This window comes from Mirounga angustirostris, unplaced genomic scaffold, assembly GCF_029215605.1.
Source record: "Mirounga angustirostris isolate CCGP_5_RB_7025 unplaced genomic scaffold, mMirAng1.0.hap1 SCAF_15, whole genome shotgun sequence".
Taxonomy (NCBI): domain Eukaryota; kingdom Metazoa; phylum Chordata; class Mammalia; order Carnivora; family Phocidae; genus Mirounga; species Mirounga angustirostris.
The window spans coordinates 4,190,585-4,214,377 of record NW_026991723.1 but is presented as its reverse complement, the minus strand read 5'-3'; the positions used below and the strand labels follow the sequence as shown (position 1 = coordinate 4,214,377).

General features: G+C 42.1%; 1 protein-coding gene across 3 annotated transcripts in view; it reads right to left on the bottom strand.

Annotated features, from left to right (window-relative positions):
• The window catches only part of LOC123849498 (uncharacterized), a 211,325-nt gene that overhangs the window by 129,185 nt on the left and 58,347 nt on the right, over positions 1 to 23,793 (bottom strand). Inside the window, exon 3 of one of the 3 annotated variants that reach the window (XR_010407558.1) lies at positions 22,037 to 22,390. The exons of the other annotated variants lie outside the window; for them this stretch is intronic. The gene's annotated coding sequence lies outside the window, so the exon portion shown is untranslated. Of the gene's footprint in view, positions 1 to 22,036; positions 22,391 to 23,793 lie in introns of those variants that run through there. 3 annotated transcript variants of the gene reach the window in all.

The window sequence follows — 23,793 nt, the reverse complement described above, 5'->3', positions numbered from 1 at the left end:
GCCCAGAAACAAGCAATGGTCAGCGGCAGCTTTGCCAATCTCCTTTCACAACTGATGGTGGCCGCACAATTCACTTCTGAGCCTGAATTGCAGAGCTATTGATACTTACACCTCGACAACAAGAGTAAGATGGGGCTGTCCTGGGCCAGCCAGGCTGTCAGGTTACCCTCCCACTCACAACCTTTATTCTCTTCCTCTCGTATCAGGTAAATATCTCTATTTTTTCTCAGAAGTGTAGCCAGTTACAATTTATTCATTAGCCCATTCTTTTTTCATTAATTATTTTATGCAAAATCCCATACTCCATGGGTCTGATGTGGGATTTTGTATTTTCTTCAACAGATGGATTTGTTTGTATCACTAGCTCCCTGTTTTTGTATCAGTTAGGACTGCGTTTGCATGTTACAAAATTCTGAGAACTGTGGCTTAATTGGAGTTAATTATTCTCATGTAAGGCAAATGCCAGAGCTGGATGGTCCAGGTCAGGTATGGCAGGTCCAAGATGGCATCTGTGACCCAGAATCCTTCTTGCTGTCGGTGGGGCCACTTGTCACCTGAGGTTTTGGACCTTGTGGTTGCCAGATGGCTGATGAATCTCTAGGCATCATATCAGAGGCAGAATAAAGGTGGAAGGGGCAAGGCAAAGAAAAAATTATACCAATATCTAATCTGAATGTGTCCCTCTTTGTCATGAAAACTATACTTCTCCCAAAAGTCTCACATGGCCAACTTTACTTAAATCTGATTGACCTTTAAAACTATGTCTGGGCCACTTCAAGAGCAAAGGAGACTGGGAGGTTGAAAATTTTACCACTCCAAATAAATTTAGGAAATAAGAAGAGAGAATGGATATCAGATAGACCACCAACAATGTCTGGCACAGCAAATTTGTAATATTTTTATACCTGTACAGAAGTCCTAGCTCTCTTTTTAACAATATTTGGGTATTCATGCACATTTATGGCTCCATATGAATTTTAAAATCAGGGAGTTAATTTCCATGAAAAAAATAGTTGAGATTTTGATTGTTATTCATTGAATTTAGAAATGAACTTTGGGAATATTTTCTCACTTATTAAATTTTCTTCTAACTCATCCAGTAATATTTTATAGATTTCTCTGTGTAGATCTTCCACTTATTGTGTTAGACTTATTCTTGCAGATATTAAAATTTGGCTGCTATGGTTTATAATTTTTTTTTTCTATTATGGCTCTGTAATTGATTATTGCCATGTAGGGAATAATGTTATTGATTGTTTATATTCATCTTGTGTCTCGCAATCTGATTGAAGTAACTTATTGAAACTAATCATGTATCAGTTGATGCCCTTTCTTTCTATAAAAATCACATCACCTGAAAAATCATATTGTTCTGTCTTCCTTGCTGATGTTCATACCTCTTTTTGTTTGTGATTGCGTTGGCTCAAATCTCCAGGATAATGTTGAACAGGGGTAGGAACCGGCCAGTTTTGTTTCTGACTTTAGCCAGAGCGCTATTGATGTTTGCTGGCAGTTCTTAGCATCCAATGCAGATTTAGGCTGTTTCCTGCTGTGACTAATTTTTCTAGATTATGCTTATTCTTTTATCATTAGTGTCAAATTGAAGATAATATGGATTTTGGCTTTGAATAGTGTCTGTACTGAAAACATTGACTGGCATTTTTCTATTTTTGAAACATTCTCCATTCCTTGCATAAACTTATTTTAATATTCTAAGGGCTTCCATCTATACTCACAGGCAAGCAACACTGACTTATAAATTTCTATTTCTGATGTTCTTTCCCTGTTTTGATATCAGATTTAAACTACTGTCATAAACTCAGTTATTTAATTTTTTTAAAGATTTTATTTATTTATTTGAGAGAGAGAATGAGAGACAGAGAGCACGAGAGGGAAGAGGGTCAGAGGGAGAAGCAGACCCCCTGCTGAGCAGGGAACCCGATGTGGGACTCGATCCTGGGACTCCAGGATCATGACCTGAGCCGAAGGCAGTCGCTTAACCAACTGAGCCACCCAGGCGCCCCCAATTTTTTTTTAAAGATTTTATTTATTTATTTGAGAGAGAGAGAATGAGAGACAGAGAGCATGAGGGGGAGGAGGGTCAGAGGGAGAAGCAGACCCCCCGCTGAGCAGGGAGCCTGATGCGGGACTCGATCCCGGGACTCCAGGATCATGACCTGAGCCGAAGGCAGTCGCTTAACCAACTGAGCCACCCAGGCGCCCAGTTATTTAATTTTTTACCTTTGTTAAAAACTGGCTTGTGTCCCACCCCCAAATTTATATGTTGAAGGCCTGACCCCCTCATGTGACTCTATCTGGAGATACCACCTTTAAGGAGATAATTAGGCGTAAGTGAGGTGTAAGGGGGTGGTTCAGGTCAGGCATGGCAAGTGTGTTATGACTGATGTCCTTATAAGAAGAGGGAGAGACACCAGAGATTTCTGGCTCAATTTCTGCATGCACCCATAAAGAAAAAGCCAAGTGAAGACACAGAAAGAAAGGGGCTGTCTACAAGCCAGGTGTTTATCTTGGACTTCTGGCCTCTAGTATGATGAGAAAGTAATTCTCTATGTTTTAAGTAAGGAGCTTGTGATTTTTTTGTGATGGCAGCTCAAGAAAACGAATGCAATCTTTTTTTTTTTTTTTTTGTATTTGGAATATACGATAAAATTTTCTGTTCCTTGAAGGTTTGGTAGAACTCAACTATAAAACCATTTGTATAATATTTATTTTAGAAGATATTTGACTACCATTTCAAACCCTCTTTCAATTCATGATCTATTTAGTTATACTATGCCTTTTAGAGCCAAGTTTAGCAAACTTGAGCATTTTAGAAAATTGTCAGTTTTCTCTAAGTTTTTAAATGTATTGGTATAAAGTTATACATTTTGTTATTTTTGTTATCCCATAATTTTAAATCTCCTCTGTATCTATAATCTAGAATTACACCCCTTTTCCTATCCTGTTGTTCTTTCCTTGTGCCTTCTTTCTTTTTTTTTCCTTGATCAGACTTGTCCAGGATATGTCTATTTTATTACTTTTTTCAAACAATTACTGCACTGGGTTGAATGGTGACCCCCAAAAGATATATTTATATCCTAATCCCCAGAAGCTGTGAGTGTTACTTTATTTGGAAAAAGAGTCTTTGCAGATGCAATGAAGCATGTTGAGGTGAGAAGCTCATCCTGGATTATCTAAATAGACCCAAAACCTAATCGGAATTGTGGTAAGAGAGGGGATGCCTGGGTGGCTCAGTTGGTTAAGCATCTGCCTGGGCTCACGTCATGGTCCCTGAGTCCCAGGACGGAGCCTGCTTCCATCCTGCTCAACGGAGTCTGCTTCTTCCTCTCCCTCACCCCACTCGTGTTTGTGCTCTCTCTCTCTCAGATAAATTAAAAAAAAAAAAAAAAAAGAAGAAGTGTAAAAGAAAGGCAGATGGTGGTTTAACACAGAAAAGGGGAAGACTCAGACGCAGAAGAGAAGGTGAAGTGAAGCGGGCCAAGATGGAGGTAGATGGTTGCAGGGCTGTGGCCACAAGCCCGGGAAGCAGAGGACTGCCTACAGCCACCAGCAGCTGGAGGAGGTAGGAGGGATCCTCCCTGGAGCCTCCAGAAGGAGCACAGCCCTGCCTGCACCTTGATTTCAGACTTCTGGCCTCCAAAACTGTGGGAGGATAAATTTCTGTGGTCTGAGCCATTACGCCCGTGGTGATGTGTTATGGGAGCCCTAGGAAACGAACACAATTATCTTTTGATTTTTAATTATCAACTCAGTTTTTCCTCCAGTTTTATTACTTTCTGCATCTTGTTTCATAATCTTTTTGGATTTTTACCTATATTTCATTTTTAGTTTAAAAAGCTTAAAAGGTCAAACTTAACCTCATTTTCCCAAGGGTCTGATTTTGTTTTTCCGTATATCAATGGGAAGATGCTGCACTGTGGAGCTGACCCAGTAACTGAGGTCCTTCATCGCTCTAAATATGATGGAGCTTAACACGTTCTTCTCCATCAGCGTCACTGGCTGAGCAAATCTTCCACAAATCAATGACCAGGAGTAAGTTTTCACCCAGGATACACGAGAAACCACAAACGTGGCATAGATTACAGGCTTGGAGGGCACAGAATGTAGACGTTCCCAGGCGGGAAAATGATGAAATCGGTTTACTCATTGCTCTTCAAGTTACACAGGAGGAACTGAATCGCAATGTAACATTTCGTTTCCATTCTAAATCTTTCTATATTGCCCATATGCTTAGGATGGATGAGGTATTTTTGCAGTTTTCAGGATATAAGTAAAATTTGGATTTATGATGCTTTTCAGAGGGTGCCCAATGTACTCACACCATATGCCATGCATAATGAGCCAGATGCTCATTTTTTTACTTCTCTATTTCATAACTACAGAGTTGAGCAGTGTTTGCTAGGCTCTGGCACATGCACAGCTAAGAAGCATGGAGTAATTCCTCCAGGGAAAACCCTGGAGAAGGAGTAAGACCTGGTGGAGAGACATTCCCACTGCCTGTCCTTCAGGTGGATAATTCTGGTTTCATGAGGTGTCCTAAAGAGCCAAGCTTCCTTGTGCTCGCTCTGGCAGCACATATACTAAAGAATCAAGCTTCCCTGCTTAAAATGGCAACCCCAATAAAGCACATTGTATTGACTTTACCTTTTTCCCCCCGAACAACTCACCCAGGCCGCCCACTCCTGCTCTGGGGATTACTTCTCAAACTATCTACATGTGAGTGCATGCCCCAGACTCCACTGAGGGTGCCCCTGGCTCATCATTCTCTTTCTAAAATGTTTAGTGAACAAGGGAACACATAAAACCCCAATCTTTCTACCTTCCCCATCACCCTTACCAACATCTTCCCATCCACACAAAAGTCTATATACGAATGTTCGTATCAGCATGTCGGTAATAACCCAAACCAGGAAACACCCACATGTCCATCAGCAGGTGAATGGTTTAACACACAGTGGTATATCCATGCTGTGGGATACTACTCAGCAGTAAAAAGGAATGAACTATTGATACACACAACAGCATGGATGGATCTCAACATAATTATACTGAGGAAAGAAGACTGAAAGAAAGTCGACTGAGCCACCCAGGCTCCCCTTCTTAAGGAAGTTTTTAAAAGTAAAATTTGATGATCATTTTTTGGGGTAATTCAATTGTGGCCAAATCTATAAGAAAATGTATGATCTTATACATAATCAAGACTGTGGTTCTACTGTAGTAGTCCTTCAGAGACAAAAAGCCATTTTTTGATAAACAAAAAAATAAATGCTTTTGAGATTAAAAGCCTTTCTAAAAGATGATTTCCATGGAATAGAAATATTTTCTCTATTCCAACTGTCTTGTTTTTTTGTACTGAGGGAACATAAATTATGAGTTATTTTAGCTGTTTTATTCTTTAATTGTATTCCTCAAGGCTCATTCACTTGAAATCTCTTTTCCACATCAAAGCTAATGTTGAATTCCACATAATAAACAAAACAAGAAATGAGATATTATAAACTAAAAGCATAAATCCCAAGTCAATATAGACTGTCCTCATGTTGTGACTACTTGTAATGTTTTAATTCTATCGTTTCTCTTAGTTAGATAATATCTACCAATGAAAAATGTTCTTTATTCTTACGTTTTAATTTCAGAGAAAATTTTAAATTAATATGTGTAATAAATGATTGCTTTAGTGTAATGCCAGAAATATCTCTGCTCTGAAACACAGTTTCAGATGGTCAAAAAGATCTCTTAGTGTAACCACTTGAGGAACTTGCCTAGTTTCAAGGATTTAAGAACAATTTTTGAAATACCTAGGGAAAAATCAATTTTGTATCTTCCCAAAGTAGCTGACATCTTGAAGTTTCAGTTTTTTATTATTTTTTATTGATAATTCATTACACATAATAAAAAAGAGAGGTTATGCTATAAAACCTGATGAATACTTGTATTCTGCTTTTCTTTATGGTGCTGTTATGGGCAGAATTGTGGTCCTCCCAGTTTCATATGTCAGTGTCCAACCCCCAGTACCAAAGAATGTGACCATATTTGGAGATAGTGTCTTTACAGAGGTAATTAAGTTATAATGAGGACATTAAGGTGGGCCTTATTCCAATATGACTGATGAGAAGAAGAAATTTGGACACAGACATGTACAGAGGGAGGATGATGTGAAGACACAGGGAGAAGATGACCCTCAGCAAGCCAAGGAGAGAGCCCTGTACAGATCCTCCCTCAGCAAGCCGAGGAGAGAGCCCTGCAACAGATCCTCCCTCGAAGCCTTAGAAGAAATCAAACCTTCCAACACCTTGATCTCCGATGTCTAGCCTTCAGAACTGCAGGAATATAAATTTCTGTTGTATAACCACCCAGTCTATAATGCTTTGTTAGGTAGCCCTAGCAAAATAATACAGGTGTCCATTCCAGTTCTTGTTCTTAGAGATAATAACTATATCTTGATTTTGTCAAGGACAGTGAAGAGTCTAGGATTTTATTCTACTTGCAAGCTAACAGGTTAGCCTGTTGGCATTTTTTTGGATGCTAACAGAAGACATGAGATTCCTGGGTCAGAGACAATGGGCTTTGATTATTGATGGCAAAAGCTGCAGGTGTGCATGGGTTTCCTATGCCACCCACCCCAATCCCACAAGGACAGCACAAAGGGTCCATAATGGATGCCTATATGTATAGTGAGTTGTGTTACAAAACAGGAACTCACAGAGCTTAGGAGAGTCATCACTATTACAGTAAGTGGAAAGAGACCTGCTCTTCATCTGGGGGGAGATGCTACCTCATCTCTCAGGATTACTCATTTTAAGTAGGGGCCCAGATAAAGAGTGGTCAAGGCCTTGTATTCTTGGCATAACCAATAAGAACATGTGAATATATTCATGGCCAGTTGTGGCTTGGCTCTTCCAATAGAGCTATTATGTGCCAGGCACAATGCTAAAGGCTCCAGTGGTGTAAACCAACAAGCCAAAGAAAGAATAATTCCCATTTGAGGTATTAAGTGCTCTGATAAGTGTCAAAGCACATGGATGGGTGGAATTTTAAAAAACAAAACAAAAGAGCACCTTATTATAAGGAAGTCAGAGTGTGCTTCCAAGAAGATTTGATAGCTTAACTGACACTTAAGTAGTCAACAGGAATTCTCTATGTGAAGAGGTGGAGGTGTAGCATGAGAGACAGATCCAGGCAGCATAAAAAAAAAAATTAAAGCAAAGGTCAGAAGGTTAGAGAAGTATTCATGCAACTGGAAACATGAAACATTCAATATATCTGGAACTGGAATTAAGAAGGCAGGTGGTAAGAAGACAAAATTAGAGATAGGAGTCAAAGACAAGTCATGTTGGGCTTTGAAATGACACTAAAGAATTTGAATTTTTTCTTGAGTACAATGGAGAGCTAAGGAAAATGGTTTTAGTGTGGAAAGCATTGGATGAGTTTGATTTCAGAAAGATCACTTTGGGGACACCTGGGTGGCTCAGTTGGTTGAGCACCCAACCCTTAATTTCGGCTCAGGTCATGATCTCAGTGTTGTGAGATGGAGCCCAGAGCTGGGCTCCACATTCAGCGGGGAGTCTGCTTGAGATTCTCTCCCTCTGCCCCTCCTCCACCCTCTCTCTCTCTCCCTCTTTATCTCAAATAAACAAATCTTAAAAGAAAGAGAGAAAGAGAAAGAAAGAAAGAGAGAGAAAGAAAGAAAGAAAGAGAGAGAGAAAGAAAGACCACTTTGGCTGCTGTATGGAGAAGAGATTTAATCAGAGTAAGGCTGAGGTCAGTTAGATGCCATTACAGTGAAAAAGGAAAAAGTTTGCTGGCAGAATTGTTCTGATCTTTGGTATTGACATAATTGAAAGGATAGACAGTTCTACAATAATATTTGGAGACTTCCATATTCTACTTTTGGTAATGGATAGAATATTAGACAAAAGATCCATAAGGATACAGAGACTTGAACAACACAATAAACCAGCTAGACCCAACCTCTATAACCTAGTGAGTACATAGAACACTCCACCTAACAACAAAAGGAAACATGTTCTTCTCAAGTGCACATGGAATATTCTCCAGGATAGATTATATGACACTAACAAGTGTCAATAAATTTTAAAATGTTGATATCATATAAAGTATCTTTAACAACAATGAAATGAAGCTAGAAATCAATGAGAAGGAAAATTGGAAAATTCACAAATATGTGGAAATTAAACAACACACTCTGATTACAACCAATGGGTCAAAGAAAAAGTCACAAAGGATATTGGATAATTAGAGGCAAATGAAATGAAAATACAACATACCCAAACTTATGGGATACATCAAATACAAAGCTCAGAGGGAAATTTAAAGCTGTCAAAAAATTTAAGAATAAAAAAGATTTGGGCACCTGGCTGGCTCAATCGGTAGAGCATGCAGCTCTTGATCTCAGCGTTGTGAGTTCAAGCCACACGCTGGGTAAGGAGATTACTTAAAAACAAAATGTTAAAAAAAATAAGAAATATCTCAAAACAATAGCCTAATTTATACCTTGAGGAAATGGGGGGGGGGGTGTAGAAAAGAGTGAATTAAACTCAAAGGGAACAGAAGGGAGGAAATAATAACATTATAGCAGAGATAAATAGATAGAAAATACAAAAATAATAGAGAAAATCAATGAACCCAAAAGTTGGTTCTTTGAAAAGACCAACAAAATTGACAAACTTTAGTTAGACTGACAAAGGGAAAAAGAGAGAAGATGCAAATAATTAAAATCAGAAATGAAAGTGGGTGCATTACTACTGACCATAGAAAAATAAAAAGGATCATAAAGAATTCTATGAGCAATTGTATAACAACAAATTGGATAATATAGATAAAATGGGAAAATACCCAGAAACACAAATTACTTAAACTGACTTAAAAGGAAATAGAAAATCTAGTGTCAACTGGGTGGCTCTGTTGGTTAAGCATCTGACTCTTGATTTCAGCTCAGGTCATGATCTTAGGGTTTTGGGATCGAGCCTCCCAACAGGCTCTACGCTCAGCATGGAGTCTGCCTGTCCCTCTCCCTCTGCTCTTTCCCCTGCTCACTCTCTCTCAAATAAATAAGTAAAATCTTAAAAAAAAAAAAAAAAAAAAAAGCAAATAGAAATCTCAACAGACCTACAATAACTGGAGACTGAATCAAAGAAAAGTCTCAGACAAGATGGCGTTACTGATGAATAACACTAATATTTAGAGAAGAGTTAATACCAGTACTTCTCAACCTCTTCAAATAAAGATGAGACAACACTTCTTAACTCATTCTATGAGGCCAGCATTACCCTGATTCCAAAGCCAGATAAAGACAGACCAATACCCTTTATGAATAGAAATGCAAAATCCTTAACAAAACAGTAACAAACTGAATCCAACAGCACATTGAAAGGATTATATTCTGTGACCAGTGGAATTTATACCAAGAATGCAAGGGTGGTACAACATAAGAAAATCAATAAATGTAATATATCACATTAATGAAATGAAAGAAAAAAAGTGAAAGAAAAAAACCCATATGATCATCTCAGTTGATTCAGAAAAGATTCAGATGCTTAACCAACAGAGCCAACCAGGTGACACTAGATTTCCTCAATATGCTAAAGGGCATTTATGAAAAACCCACAGCTAACATCATACTTAATGGTGAAAGACTTAAAAGTGTCTCCTAAGATCAGGATTGAGGCAAGGATGCCCACTTTCACCACTGTTACTCAACATCATACTACCCAGAGCAATTAGACAAGAAAAAGAAATAAAAGGCATCCAAGTTAGAAAAGAGGAGGTGAAATATCTCTATTTACGGATGGTATTATTCTACATACAGAAAATCCCAAAGAATCCACAAAAAAAGCTACTGTAGTAATAAATGAATTCAAAAAATTTGCAGGAAGTGAGATAAACACATGAAAATCGGTCGTATTTTTATACACCCACAATAAATAATCAGAAAGGACATTGAAAAGAAATTAAAGAACAGTAACATCTGAAAAAATAAAATACCTGAAAATAAATATAACCTAGGTTGTGAGATACTTGAACACTGAAAATTATAGAACATTGCTGAGAGAAATTAAGACCTATATAATGGAAAGTCATCCCATGCTCATGGATAGAAAGACTTAATAGTGTAAAGATGTTAATACTAACCAAAGAGATCTACAGATTCAATGCAATTGTTATCAAATTTCCAATGGTCCCTTTTTGCCAAAATAAAAAATAAAAAATCTTCAAATTCATATGGAATTATAAGGGGCTTTGAGTAGCCAAAACAATTTTGAAAACAGAAGAACAAGTTAGAGCACTCACATTTCCTGATTTTAAAACTTAATACAAAAACTATAGTAATCAAAACAACATGGTACTCATGAGAATAGACATAAGACCAATAGGATAGAATTGACGGTTCAGAAATAAGCTCATGCATCTCTGGCCAATTGGTTTTTGCAAGGGGTACAAGTGCATTTAATGGGGAAAAAAATATTTTTTCAACAGATGGTACAAAAGAATGAAGTTAGACCATCTAATTCACACCATATACAAAATTTGGCAATGAATTCCTAGGTATAACACTAGAAGCACAAGTAACAACAATGAAAAATTGACAACTTTCCCTTCATCAAATTTAAAAATTTCTGTCATTAAAGGACACTATCAAGAGAGTGAAAAAGCAACCCACATAATGGTGAATATTATTTGAAAACTGTATATCTGATAAGGGTCCTGTTTTCACAAAATATAAAGAACTCTTACAACTCAACAACAAAAAGACAAACAACTCAATTTTAAAAATAGCCAAAGACTTGAATAAAATATTTCTTCAAAGAAAATATACACATGCATCTAAACATGAAAAGATGCTGAACACCACTAATCATCAGGGAAATGCTAAGCAAAACCACTGTGAGATACCACTTCATACCTAATAGGATGGCTATAATAAAAAATGGAAAATAACAAGTGTTGGCAAGAATGCGGAGAAATCGGAAACTTTGCACATTGCTGGTGGGAATATAAAATGGTGCAGCCTCTGTGGAAAACAACTTGCTGGGTTTCTCATATTTAACTAGGTTTAAAAACTAAACATTGAATTACCATATGAACCAGCAATTCCACTCCTAGGTATATACCCAAAGGAACTGAGAGCAGGGATCCCAACAAATACATGTATGCCAATGTTCAGAATGACCAAAAGGTGGGACAACCCAAGTGTCCATCAACAGACAAAGCTATAAACAAAATGGGGTCTATACATGTAATGGAATATTATTCAGCCATAAATGAATGAAGTTCTGATATGTACTACACCATGGATGAGCCTATGCTAAGTGAGACAGAGAAATAAGCCAGACACAAAAGGACAAATATTGTATGATTCTACTTACATGAAATCTCTGGGATAGGGAAATTCATAGAGACGAAAGTAGATTAGAGGTTATCAGGGGCTCAGGGGTGGGGATAGAGCATTATTGCTTATGATTACAGAGATTCTGTTTGGAATGATGAAAAGAGTTTTGGAAATAGTGGTGATGGTTGCACAACATTATTAATGTAATTAGTGCTACTGAATTGTACACTTAAAATGGTTAAAACAGCAAATTTTATATGTTATGTATTTTACCCCAATTTACAAACATTCATAATGTAATATACCAAAGACCACTGAATTGTATACTTTAAATGGGTAAATTTTATGGCATGTGAATTGCATTTCAACAGAGCTGTTAAAGAGAAGAGATTTAGGAGGTAGAGTTAGTAGGAAATTGACTATAGATCTTCTACTATAGGTAGAACTAGTAATTGAGTATATATGGGGGATGTAGTGAATATTTGTCATTCTTTATGACCACACAGCTGCTGAACCTCTTCCTATGTCTGGGAACGGAGTCTGTCTCCTATCTCAGTAGTTGAAAACCCTGTGTTCATTTTCCAGCCTCCTAGGAGCCAGGGCTCAGGCACAGGATCTAGACCCTGCCAGTCACAACTACCAACCCTCTTTATGGCTCCTCATCCCCAATGTTTAATCAATCAGAAGTTGGTACATGAAGCGGTGAAGTCATGCAGATTCCTTCCCTGTGGAGCAGGGATTTCCTTCATCCAGTCATGCAGATTCCCTTCCATCTGCAGGGACATCGATTCTGGTGACAACAAGGAAGGAGCCAGCCACGCAAGCTGTGCTTTCTCTGTCCAACAGTGTAGACGGCGGTGCCTTCATGAGACCATTCCTGAAGTCTGGTTTGGGGGATGACCACTGGTTCTGTGGCCTCCAACCCTGGTTTGCCAACCCTCCCACAGATTCTGTGAATTGCCCGATAATTTTAAAATAAATAATTGTTCTGTTTACATTAGCCAGAACTGGTCTCTGTTGTTTGCCACAAAGTACCCTACACAATATAAAAATTGGTCCCAGATCCTCGGGAACTCGAGTGAAATATGGAATGGATTTTTCTGGACAACATGTAATTGAGGAAGTAAAACTCCAGCTAGTACTAAGGAGAGGAGTTCTGATGGCCCTTGGCATGCGTGAGATGTGACCTAGATTATCAGCTGCAGACACGTGGAATAAAGCACTTGCTGAAGATTCACTGAGGGGTCTGACTGACCACTGTCAGAGAACAGGATAATATACACGAAGACATGGCAAAGTCCTAGTCCTCACCCCACCAAGGCAGACCTAGTTACTGACACGGCTGAGTCTCCTGTTTTCGCCCGTGACCAAATAGAGTGATGCCAAACAGAGTGGCCATCCAGCCCCCTGGCACAGATGGATTAGGCTGTGTCTTGAAGGGGCCGTGGAGAATGGCACTCAGGTATCATTCCAACCCCCTTTGAGTGGCCCTTCATGTCACGTAGAAGCTGAACTCCACATTTGCTAGTCTCTTGCAACTGGGGTTTTGGATGAAAATTGAGAGAAAAATGGTGCAAGAGGGGTAAGGCACATCTTCCTGCTGATTTAGCAATAGCTGCAGGCAAGAAGGTCACAGAGACGCTGGGTTTTTTCTGTAGCACCATCTTCAGGGGCCTGACACTTCTGTTCTATCGATCAGCTGTGTCAAAGTCTTCTACTCAGTCCTCACAACTCTGCATTCTGATCACTTAGAAGACTTAATACCCAAGAGGAAGAGGCTTCCGCCAGCTGACATAGCAGTCATGTCTTTAAACTGGAAGTTTCAGACTGCCAGGTGGCCGTGTTGGGTTTCTTATGACCTTCAGTGAGCAGGTAATGTAGGAGGGGCCGTGCCGCCGGATGTCGGGGCTGAACTGATGGTCGAGAGGAAATAAGGACTGTGTTACACGTGGGAGTCAGGTGGAGAGTGTGCACGGACCCCAGGGGTTCCTTGGGGGATACCCTGATGCTCCTGACGTCTCTTTTCCGGTGGTAAGTATTACTGGAAGTCTATAAAGGCAGGGCCACCAAAGGCTCCGATCTTCCAGGAGTGACTGCATCAACCCCCAGGACAAAGGATTAGCTGAGGGATGACAGGAGACAAAGGGAACACAAATTTAAGGAACTGGTTGCTAGACTTGCTTAGTAGAGCTACAGGGTGGTTACAAAACTATGGCCACAAAAGTTCTCCGTGTTTTCTTCCTCACTGCTTCAAGTAGAAGGAAAATTGTTTGAAATCATCCCTCTCTTTTTTCTTCTACACCATGAAGAAGAATTTTTTTCCTTGAGTTTTATTGAGATATAACTGACATATAGTTCTTACATGACAAAATACGGAGATGTGATCGTTTTAGAAATAAGGCAGAAATGGTCATTATAGAAGATCCTGGATTTGAAGTTGCATGCACAGAAAGATAAGGTTCTGGACAGATAACAAATGGGCTTTGTTTTATGTGGGAGAGTTGCATTATGTTGGGCAGGAGCATTTTTTAAGAGGTATAAACGTGTAAGGAGTGCCTGGGTGGATCAGTCAGTTAAGCTTCTCACTTTGGCTCAGGTAATGATCTCAGGGTCAAGGGACTGAACCCTGAGTCAGGCTCCCTGCTCAGCGGGGAGTCTGCTTCTCCCTCTGCCCCTCCCCCTGCACGTGCTCTCTCTCTCTCTCTCTCTCAAATAAATAAATATTTTTTCCTTATGAAACATAAGGAATAGAATGGAGGACATTAGGAGAAGGAAGGGAAAAATGAAGGGGGGGAATCGGAGGGAGAGACGAACCATGAGAGACTATGGACTCTGAGAAACAAACGGAGGGTTCTAGAGGGGAGGGGGGTGGGGGGGTGGGTTAGCCTGGTGATGGGTATTAAAGAGGGCACATTCTGCATGGAGCACTGGGTGTTATATGCAAACAATGAATCGTGGAACACTACATCAAAAACTAATGATGTAATGTATGGTGACTAACATAACGTAATAAAATAAAGTAAAATAAAATTTAAAAATAAATAAATAAAATCTCGGTGAAAAAGAAGTATAAGTGTGTGAAGCAGTCATTGGGTGGACAGTAGCTACTGTCCATTCTTTGTGGCCACCTGGCATCAGAACCTCATTCTTAGGCTTAAGGAATCGACCACCTTGTGATGCAGAACCACTACGCCCATTCCTGAAGCAAAAAATGCTGCACACTCCCCTCCCAACGTTCCCTGCATGAAGCCACTATACTTTGTCAGTCGAATGCAGTGCTTCCCCTCCCCTCATCCTTCTTTCTTGGTTGTAAACCAGTCATAAAAATAGGCCAGTACCACACAGACTCCGTCCTGACGCTGGTAATGGCGGCATCGGTGCGATTTTAGCAGTAGCATCCGAGGTCTGGGATGAGAACTGTTAGTGATGCAAAACAGCAGTGTCTGTGCCCAGAGGCAGTTCCGGTTCTGTCACTGAGCAGGCATCAATTCTGGCTCTGCTAAGATGAACTGTTGCTCGGCAGTCTTGCTGTAGCCTCTGTGACCTACTGAACATCCTTCCAGTAAAATCCTTCTGACTTAGAATAACCAGAGTTGGTTTTCCTGGCTTGCAACTAAGAATCCTCACTGACATAGTAGGTGTGGTGAGGGAAGAATCAAGGATGACAGAATACCTAATGGTTTGTGCAACTGGGTAGATGCTGGCCCCACTATCTGAGACTGGTACCGGGAGTGATGATGAGATTCATATTGGACGAGCTGAGCATGAGTTGCCTTGGAGACATCCAAATGGGTATGTCCATTGGATAGGCAGTCTTGTCCCCAGGAGAGATCTGAACTAGACATAGACTTGTGCTTACCAGCATGGAAAGGACAAGTGGAGCCTGCCAAGAGGATGAGCTCCCCACGGCGAGTGTGTAAAATGAGAAGAGGGCCTAGCGATTTCATGATTAGAAGGATGGAGCCTGCACACGAGCTGCAAACGTTGGTGGGACCTAAGATGGTATGAGGGCACAGAAGCCACGGCTCACCTGTGTTGAGCATCGCTGACTGAACATCCAAGTGGGATGACGATGGGATGTGTGCCTGGACGTGAACGGCTGACCCTGCCAAGAACTCTCTCAGGGAAATGGTGGGGCTGGTGGCAGCTTGCAGTGGAATGGTGGGAAAGGAGTCCCACCCCCACCCCGCAGAACGGGGAGTGCCCTACAGCAGGGATGGCAGGCAGATGCTCAAAGCTGCTCCTGCAGTCACCAGACTCTGTTCCTTTTCTACTGAAGTGACTAGGAGGCGAGCAACCCCCCAGATCACAAACACCTGCTTTAAGAAGCTGGGGTGTGGAGGGTAGGAGAGACTTAGGGAAGGAGATGAAGAAACAGTGTGGGGTTGAAGGAGGATTAGTTCAAAATATAGGAGAAAGATCGGGTGACCAATTCATTCTGGTTTTTGTGCTGAAAGTTCCCTGAGTCCAGGGAACCCCCTCATTCCCCAGTAAACTGGGGTGGTTGGTCACCATAAGTTCAGATGCTGATGATATCTAGTTAATATCAAATGCTAGAGAGAGGGGTGCCCAGCTACAGAGCAAGGTCCCAGGGAAGAGAACTGAACCAGAGCTTCATAAAGGACAATTATCAGGCTCAGACAGGAGAGGGCACCTCTTCCATGGTGATGGAGAAACAGAAGAGAGGTGTGTGCATTGGGGGAACCTTGCAGTGATGACAGCGAAGGGAGTTAGTCTTTACTCTATGAGACTGTAGCACATGAGGTCATTTCCTGGGCCATGAGGTAGGTCTGAAGAAAGCAGGAAAAGGTTGCAGTCCTCTCCTGAGAGGAGAGGACTGTGCTTTCTAGGGACCCGCTTGTAGTTGGATTTGGTGATGGACGGTCATTCTCCTTAAGGAGTCTCTTCTTCTCACTCAAACCCCGGGGAAGCAGCAAGAGGGGGCTGGGCTTCTGAGGGTGTCAGTCCAGCAGGACACGGGAAGGGGTGAGTGATGTCTGCAAACTGAATGAGGAGAGGAGCTGGCTTTGCAAAGAGGCGGCTGCCCCACAGGTGCCTGCAGGGGACAGATCAGTGCAAAGGGGCTCAGTTTCCATGTGCAGATGTTGGGAGGCTCAGGCTCAGTAATAGGAAGGTGGCGGTGAAGTGGGGAGCTACTGAAAATCTGGGTACAAGGTCACTTTTATTCCTCAGTGCTCTGCCCATGTGGTCACCAGGTCACTATCCCCATGCCATCGCTAGGATGCCTGAAAGATTCTTCTCTGGGGAAACGAAAAGAAAGGCTTCCATAGCTCGTATTTGCTGGAACTGGTGTGGCTTCCCTGTGTTGACCACATGCAGTGTGGGAGGGACACTTCCACAGAGGAAATTTGGGGCACTACCTCCCCAAGAAATAGATACAGGAATGGGTGCTGGGCGGACACACACCCCTCTCTTACTGGGGATGATACTGAAGCTGGACTTAACGAAAGAGAAGGAGGCCATCCAAAACATTAGGTAGAATGTTCCAGGCAGAGGAAACAGCACAAGCAAAGGCCCTGAGGCGGGAAAGAGAGTAACAGCAAAAAGAATTGAAGGAAGATTCGAGTGTCTGGCGCCTCGGGAACAAGAAGAGAGGTGTGAGATGAGTTGAAGAGACGGAAGGGAGCGGGCTTTGTAGACCCTCACGGATCAGAGTTGGAGTGTGGCTTCTCCCCCGAGTGTGATGGGAAGCAGAGAAGCTGCTTGGAGAGCATGCAGCCTGGCTTGCTCTGTTCCATGTGTCGTGTGGAGGGGAAGATGGTTTGGGACCGAGGTGGTGACAGTGAAGGTGGAAAGACGTGGCTAGATGTGGGACCAGTGCTGGAGGCCTCCCTGCTCTACCTGGGTTCCTCTACCATCCATCTGCCACCCAACAGCCAGGAGGCTCCCTGTAACCTGCTAATCAGGTAAGGTTTGTTGAATGAATGAAGCTCTGATGCTTTAGTGATCAGATAATTGAGCAAAAATTACCATAGTATTATTTTATCCAAGGTAATAAGCACTCATATAGAACTTATATATGAAGCAACAGACCCAGAGAGGTCAAGCGATTTGCCCAAAGCCACACAGCAGGTAAGTGGCACAGAGCCTCCGGATGCTTGCTCTCAGTCACATACTCTTGGCTCTTTCGACAAATTTATTTATTTATTTATTTTTCTTTTTTTGAAGATTTTATTTATTTGACAGAGAGAGACACGGTGAGAAAAGGAACACAAGCAGGGGGAGTGGGAGAGGGAGAAGCAGGCTCCCCGCCGAGCAGGGAGCCCGACACGGGGCTCGATCCCAGGACCCTGGGATCATGACCTGAGCCGAAGGCAGACGCTTAATGACTGAGCCACCCAGGCACCCCAGCTCTTTCGACAAATTTGAAATAAATGATTTATTTTAACTGAAGCATTTGGGCCCTGAATCATTTGTAAGAAAGAATCGAAGGATAGATTTACAAAAGAGGCTGAGTTGAAAACAAAGGTTCAAGTACAACATCTCAAAGGAAATTTTTAAGCAATGTAACATCTATGATTGTATTCAGGAAATTACAGCAATAGGCCAATTACGACAGCTTGCACAGGCCAGCAGCAAGCAAGATAAGGCGACTAAGTTCAAGCAAAAAAATAATAATACGCAGATTGGGCAGGCAAGAGGCAGATAATAAGTACTGGAAGCAGTAACTGCAGGTGTTAATCAGGAGAGAAATTCTGCGCACAGCCCACCACAAGGTCGCCTGGAAGACGCTGGTCTTGCAGACCAGGCAAACTTGGCAGGAAAGTTAATCACCACCAGCCAGAAGCAGCAGCTTCTCTAGAGGAAGATGTAATGCAACTTTAAAATGCCCAAACATTCTTTGCTTCTGGTTTTAGAATTCGGAAATAATGGCCTCAGGAAATAGTGCAATTCCTTCCATCTAGACTTTGGACCAATGAGGTGTGAGCCCTAATTTCCATATCTATCAAGTGAGCTCTAAGCAACTTTTGACTTTAAAGCGGGGTTCAGTCACCTTGGTGCCATGTTTATTATGTTAAATGGCTGAATTGGGGGTTTAGTTCTTTACAGATCTTCCTTTTTTAAAATACCAGTCTTTTCGAGATGTGGAAATGTGAAGAAGTACACACAGTAAAAAGTGTACTAAAGAAGCACTACTTCTATAGCCCAGGGGTGAACACCATGAGCAATTGTGTGTGCACCCCTCCAGAGTCGCTGCATATATAATACACATTTTTGTCTTTAGAAACAAGTGGAACCACCTAGGTGGTTCAGTCAGTGAAGCATCTGCCTTCGGCTCAGGTCATGATCTCAGCGTCCTGGGATCAAGCCCTGCGTTGAGCTCCCTGCTCAGCCAGGAGCCTGCTTCTCCCTCTCCCCCTGCCCCTCCCCCTGCTTGTGCTCTCTCCCTCTCTCTGTCTCAAATAAATAAATAAAATCTTTAAAAGAAAAAAAAGAAGTGGAGTAGTGTTACCTATGGACATCTACTCTCGACTTACCATATTATTGCCATTTTTCAAAGTCAATAGAAATAGAGCTTCTTCTTTTTAATTGCTGTTTAGTATTCCATTGTATGGATGTATCATCATTTATTTAACTGATGGCCCCTTGATGGGCGCTAAGAGTTGTTTCCAGTTTTCCCTCCTACAAATAACTCTAGGTCAAAATCCTGGTAGCATGTGTCTTTGCTCACTTATGTGATTATTTCTGTGGGACGGGTTCTGAGAAGTGTATTGCTAGTTATGTGAGACAGATTCTAGGAAGTGTATTGCAGGTTAAAAGGTGGGGGCATTTTAACATCAGACGCATACTGCCAGATTCACTTTTAAAGTTTGCATCCATTTGCACTCGATTTCCATATCACTCTTGCCAACAATGGATATTATCACTCACCATAGTTGCCAGTTGGATAAGTAAAAAATTCTCATTGTAATTTCATGTATTCATTATTAATGAAGTTACTCATGTTTCCATATGCTTCAAAGTCATCTGCATTTGAGTTTTTCCAAAAATTAGTTATTCCTGTCCTTTCCTATTTTACTATTGGCTGTTGATCTTTTCCTGTGGATTTGTAAGAACTCTTATATATTAGAAATATTAACCCTTTATCTAGAATAAAAATTATAGATATTTTCTGTAACTTTCTGTCTTTGGTTTTTTGTTTGTTTGTTTTAAAGATTTATTTATTTTATTTTAAGAGAGAGAGCACAAGCAGGAGGGGCAGAGGGAGAGGGAGAGAGAATCTCAAGCAGACTCCACGCTGAGTGAAGAGCCTGACACGGCTTGACGACCTGAGCCAAAACCAAGAGTGAGAAGCTTAACGGACTGCGTCACCCATGCACCCCTAACTTTTTGTTTTTGAATTTGGTTTATCATATCCGTTATCAAACCAAAGCTACTTGATTTTTACTCAATTAAATATGCTTATCTTTTCTTTTATAGCCTCTGGGTTTCATGTTACACCCTAGCCCCAAGATTATAGATCTGTTCTCCCATATGTTTTTGAGTAATTTTATGTGTAATTTCAACACTTAAATCTTTAATCACGTGGGAATACTTTTATGTTTGGAATGAGGTGAGGATCTGACCAATGATCCCAATATGATGCTCTTTCATTATGAGTAGGTACTTTGGATCAATTCTCTCAACTTCCATTTTATCAGGCTTCTACTTGGCAAAATTGGAAAGCAAGAGAAAACATTTTCTAGACTCCCCTGAAGCTGAGGTTCTGGGAGTAAATTATCTTCCATCATTTAGATGCACTTGTAAGAGATTTTGGAAGGCAGGAGTGAGCCATCTTCCCAAGTCTCTTGAATGTTGCCAAGTTGGCAAGGAACTCAGGAAACATGAAGCTTCCTTGCATGGTACTCCAGTGTCCATCCTCCAGCTTCCTGGGAATCAAGAAGCAGTGGTGATAGGGATAGCTTTTTAATGTGACTTCCAGTTCCCCAACCACAGCTTTGGACACCACAGTCCAGTTTCCTGAATGTGAGAAGCAGTTGCTTCTTGTTTCTCAAATGGTTGCTTGTTTCTGGCATGACTTCAGCAACAATGTCTAAGTTAGCTCCAAAGGCTCTCTGTTGAATCAGCTCAATTTATGCTGAGTCATCCCAGGACATCCAACCTAGAATATGCTCCTGTAGGGCTTCCAGTGGTGTTTTAAGCATCTGAAGTACCCAGAGCAACTTCTATTTCCTGCACTCATCCCTGACTGATACAATCTTCAGTTTAAATGATCATATTTATCATATACAGTTTTATGTTTATAGGTGAGTCTATTTCTAGAATTTCAATTCCATTCCATTGATCAATTTGTCTTTCAGTGATGCCACATTGTTTTAATTAATAAATTCACCACGTTTATTTTTTTTTCAAAGCCAATTCAGTGATTTTGGAATATTTATTCTTCCAATTGAAAACAAGAATTAACTTTCAGGTTCCTCAAATTACTCATTGGAATTTTGACTGAGTGGGACTATTCTTATTGGTTAATTTGGGGATAACTGTCATCGTTATAATATTGACTCTTTTTTAAAGATTTTTATTTATTTACTTGTGAGAGAGTGAGTGAGAGGGAGAGAGAGAGGGAGAGAGAAGGTGAAGCAGATTCTGCACTGAGCACAGAGCCCAACGCGGGGCTCAATCCTACAGCCGCAAGATGACCTGAGCCCAAACCAAGAGTCGGATGCTTAACTGCCCCAATATTGACTCTTTTAAACCAGCAATGTGTTCAATCTCTTCAATTATATGTCTCCTTTTATGCCATTATTCAGTATTTAATAGTTTTCTTTACACAGATCAGCTTGCACTTTTTTGCTTGATATAGTATGAATTATTTACCAGTTTTTTATTATGAATCACACACTTTTCCCAATTGTATCTTAAATATATTTAAATATAATATGTTAAAATATAATAACTAGAGCTGGCATTTATTAAGCATCTTCAGGCATGAGAAATGTTTTTTATGTTATGCTTTACATATTATTCAGACACAAATGAAAATCTGTAGGTCACCAATTACCCACCTAACCATAGCTTAAACAAATCGGGATTTGTTTCTCACACATTTGAGAAGCTCAGAGACGCGGTAAGAGGTTGCTGACATTGGCCCTTTTCCTCCCTGCCAGACGGGGGCCACAGTTCCAGCATTACCTCCATTTTTAAGGCAGGAGGAAAGGAAAGCAGGAGACATCTGTGACTTCGTCCATCTCTCTGGCCAGAACTGTGTCAAACAGCCGCCCCAGCTCCAAGGAAGTCTCTAAAAGTGTGTGGTGCTTGCAAAAACCCCAAAGAACAGGGAGTCTGGAAGGATAAGCCTGGGATTAGGTGTTGAGGGAGTCAAACTACAGTGACTCTCCAGAATCTCTGAGGGCAGCGAGATCAGCACCCCAAGTTCACACTTGAGGAAGCAGGAGCACCAGGAGTTTGGGCAACAAGCCGTGGTCACGCAGCAGCTGGTGGTGAGTGCAAGCTTGCGGCCACTCCGTGACACCTGCCTTCCATAGGCAGGAAAGACACCATTTTTAAATGCTGACATTTTGTCAAGCTACACCGCTGAATTCTCGTGTTTTCCTGCCTACTTTAGGCAAACGAACATATTGGGTCATATCTTCCCTGTCATAATGATAATTCTTTTTTTTTCCTTCCTCATTTCTCAGTTTTGATGTCAAAAATAATGGGTATTCTTTTTTGTTTTCCTATTTAAATATGAAGGCTTTATTGTGTTGCTGTTAAGTAAATGATTAAATTTGTCCTGGAAAAGAATGCTCTTCAAATAGTTAATGGTAAAAACAAGTAACAAGTAACTCCCTTTTTTTTAAGATTTTATTTTATTTATCTATTTGAGAAAGAGAGAGAGAGAGAGCAGAGAGGGAGAGGGAGAAGCAGGCTCCCCGCTGAGAAGAGTCCAATGCGGCACTTGATCCCAGGACCCTGAGATCATGACCTGAGCTGAAGGCAGATGCTTCACCGACTGAGCCACCCAGGCGCCCCTGCATTTTACATCTTCTACAGATTCTAGAAGAAAGAAAAAAGCGGGCTGTCTGGGATTTCTAGAAATTGGAGCCCGAGTCAAAACTCGTGTGCTGAGACTTTCTTGGGAGGGACAATTCCAGAACTGTGAGATGAGGGGAAGGGAAAGGCAGGTAGAGAGGTTGGGAACGTCTAGGAGGTGGTGTGTTACCAGGCTGACTACAGCTCCCCAAGCAAACGGAACTCTGCTCAGTGACAGGGAGCACCGTGCAGCTAAGCACGGCGATTTGCCCAGCTCCCACCTCAACCTGCTGAGAGTCCACCTTGCAGTGCACCATCTCCCCTGCACTTGGAGGTCCGTGTTACCTCCCCACGGGCAGCCTTGGGGAAGGGCAGGCCCCCCACCTTCTGCGCCAGTCTGAGTTTCTCAGTGATGGAGGCACTGGGGTGTCTGTCCCATCTGCTGGGTCTGTCCTGGTGCGGGGAGGAAACGGGGAAGAGGCCACCCACACAGGAAAGCACTTGAGATGGCTGGTGGGGTGGGAGAGGGGAAGGTGCCTTGGACAGGGCCTTTCCCCACCACTGGCAAGCAGGGGGTGGGGGACCCGGAGTAGCTGAGGCCCTGGCAATTCGGAAGGAGTGCACACTGGGACTTGGGCTGCCTGCTTTCATCAGGGAAGAGGTTACCTTCTTGTAGGTTAGGAAAAAGGTCCTGTGTGGCATGGTCAGGGGGCAGCTGGAGCCCAAGCAAAGGGGTCAATGCCTGGAGGCCAAAGGCATGTGGGCCTCAGCTGGGGTTGCCCCTGTCAAGCTCTGTTCCCGCCTCGCAGTCCAGCTGGGCTGTCCCCACATGGTGTGAACCGCACAGGAGGACACCGCCTGGGAGGCACTGAGCTCCCCTGCTCACTTCCAGCGTGGGGAGCTGGGGTCTGACTCCTGGTCCCAACACCCCTCACCTCTTGATGGGATGGCATGAGGGTGCAATGCCGTAGACGTGCACAGGCAGGTCCAAGTGCCCTGGAGGTACCTGTGACCATAGCCCCGCATGGAATGGACGTGCGCATGCGGCACACGGAAAGCCTGCTGCTGAATCCTCGGCGCATACAGCTTTGTTCCTGCCCTAGGTTTTTGGGCCTCTTTCAGGAATTTTCAGCCCTGGGCAAGTAAACCAACTTTGCACACTAAGACTTCCTCCTCACATCTCTCGATGAGCTCAGGAAACTCTGGGGAGGCGCAAATCTCAGGCGTCCCCTCCCTGGGGAGCATTGCTTACCATTCAGGAGTCATGCAGCTTCTTCCCCTAGAGCAAAGCAGGCACATCTGGGGACCTGGGGGGTGGTGGGGGGCAGAGGCACACAGCTCAAAATCCCAGGACATATGACCTTGTTGCCACCTTGTCGCGGAGGTGACCGTGCTCACCTGGCCTCACTCTGTGTCTCTGCCGCCTT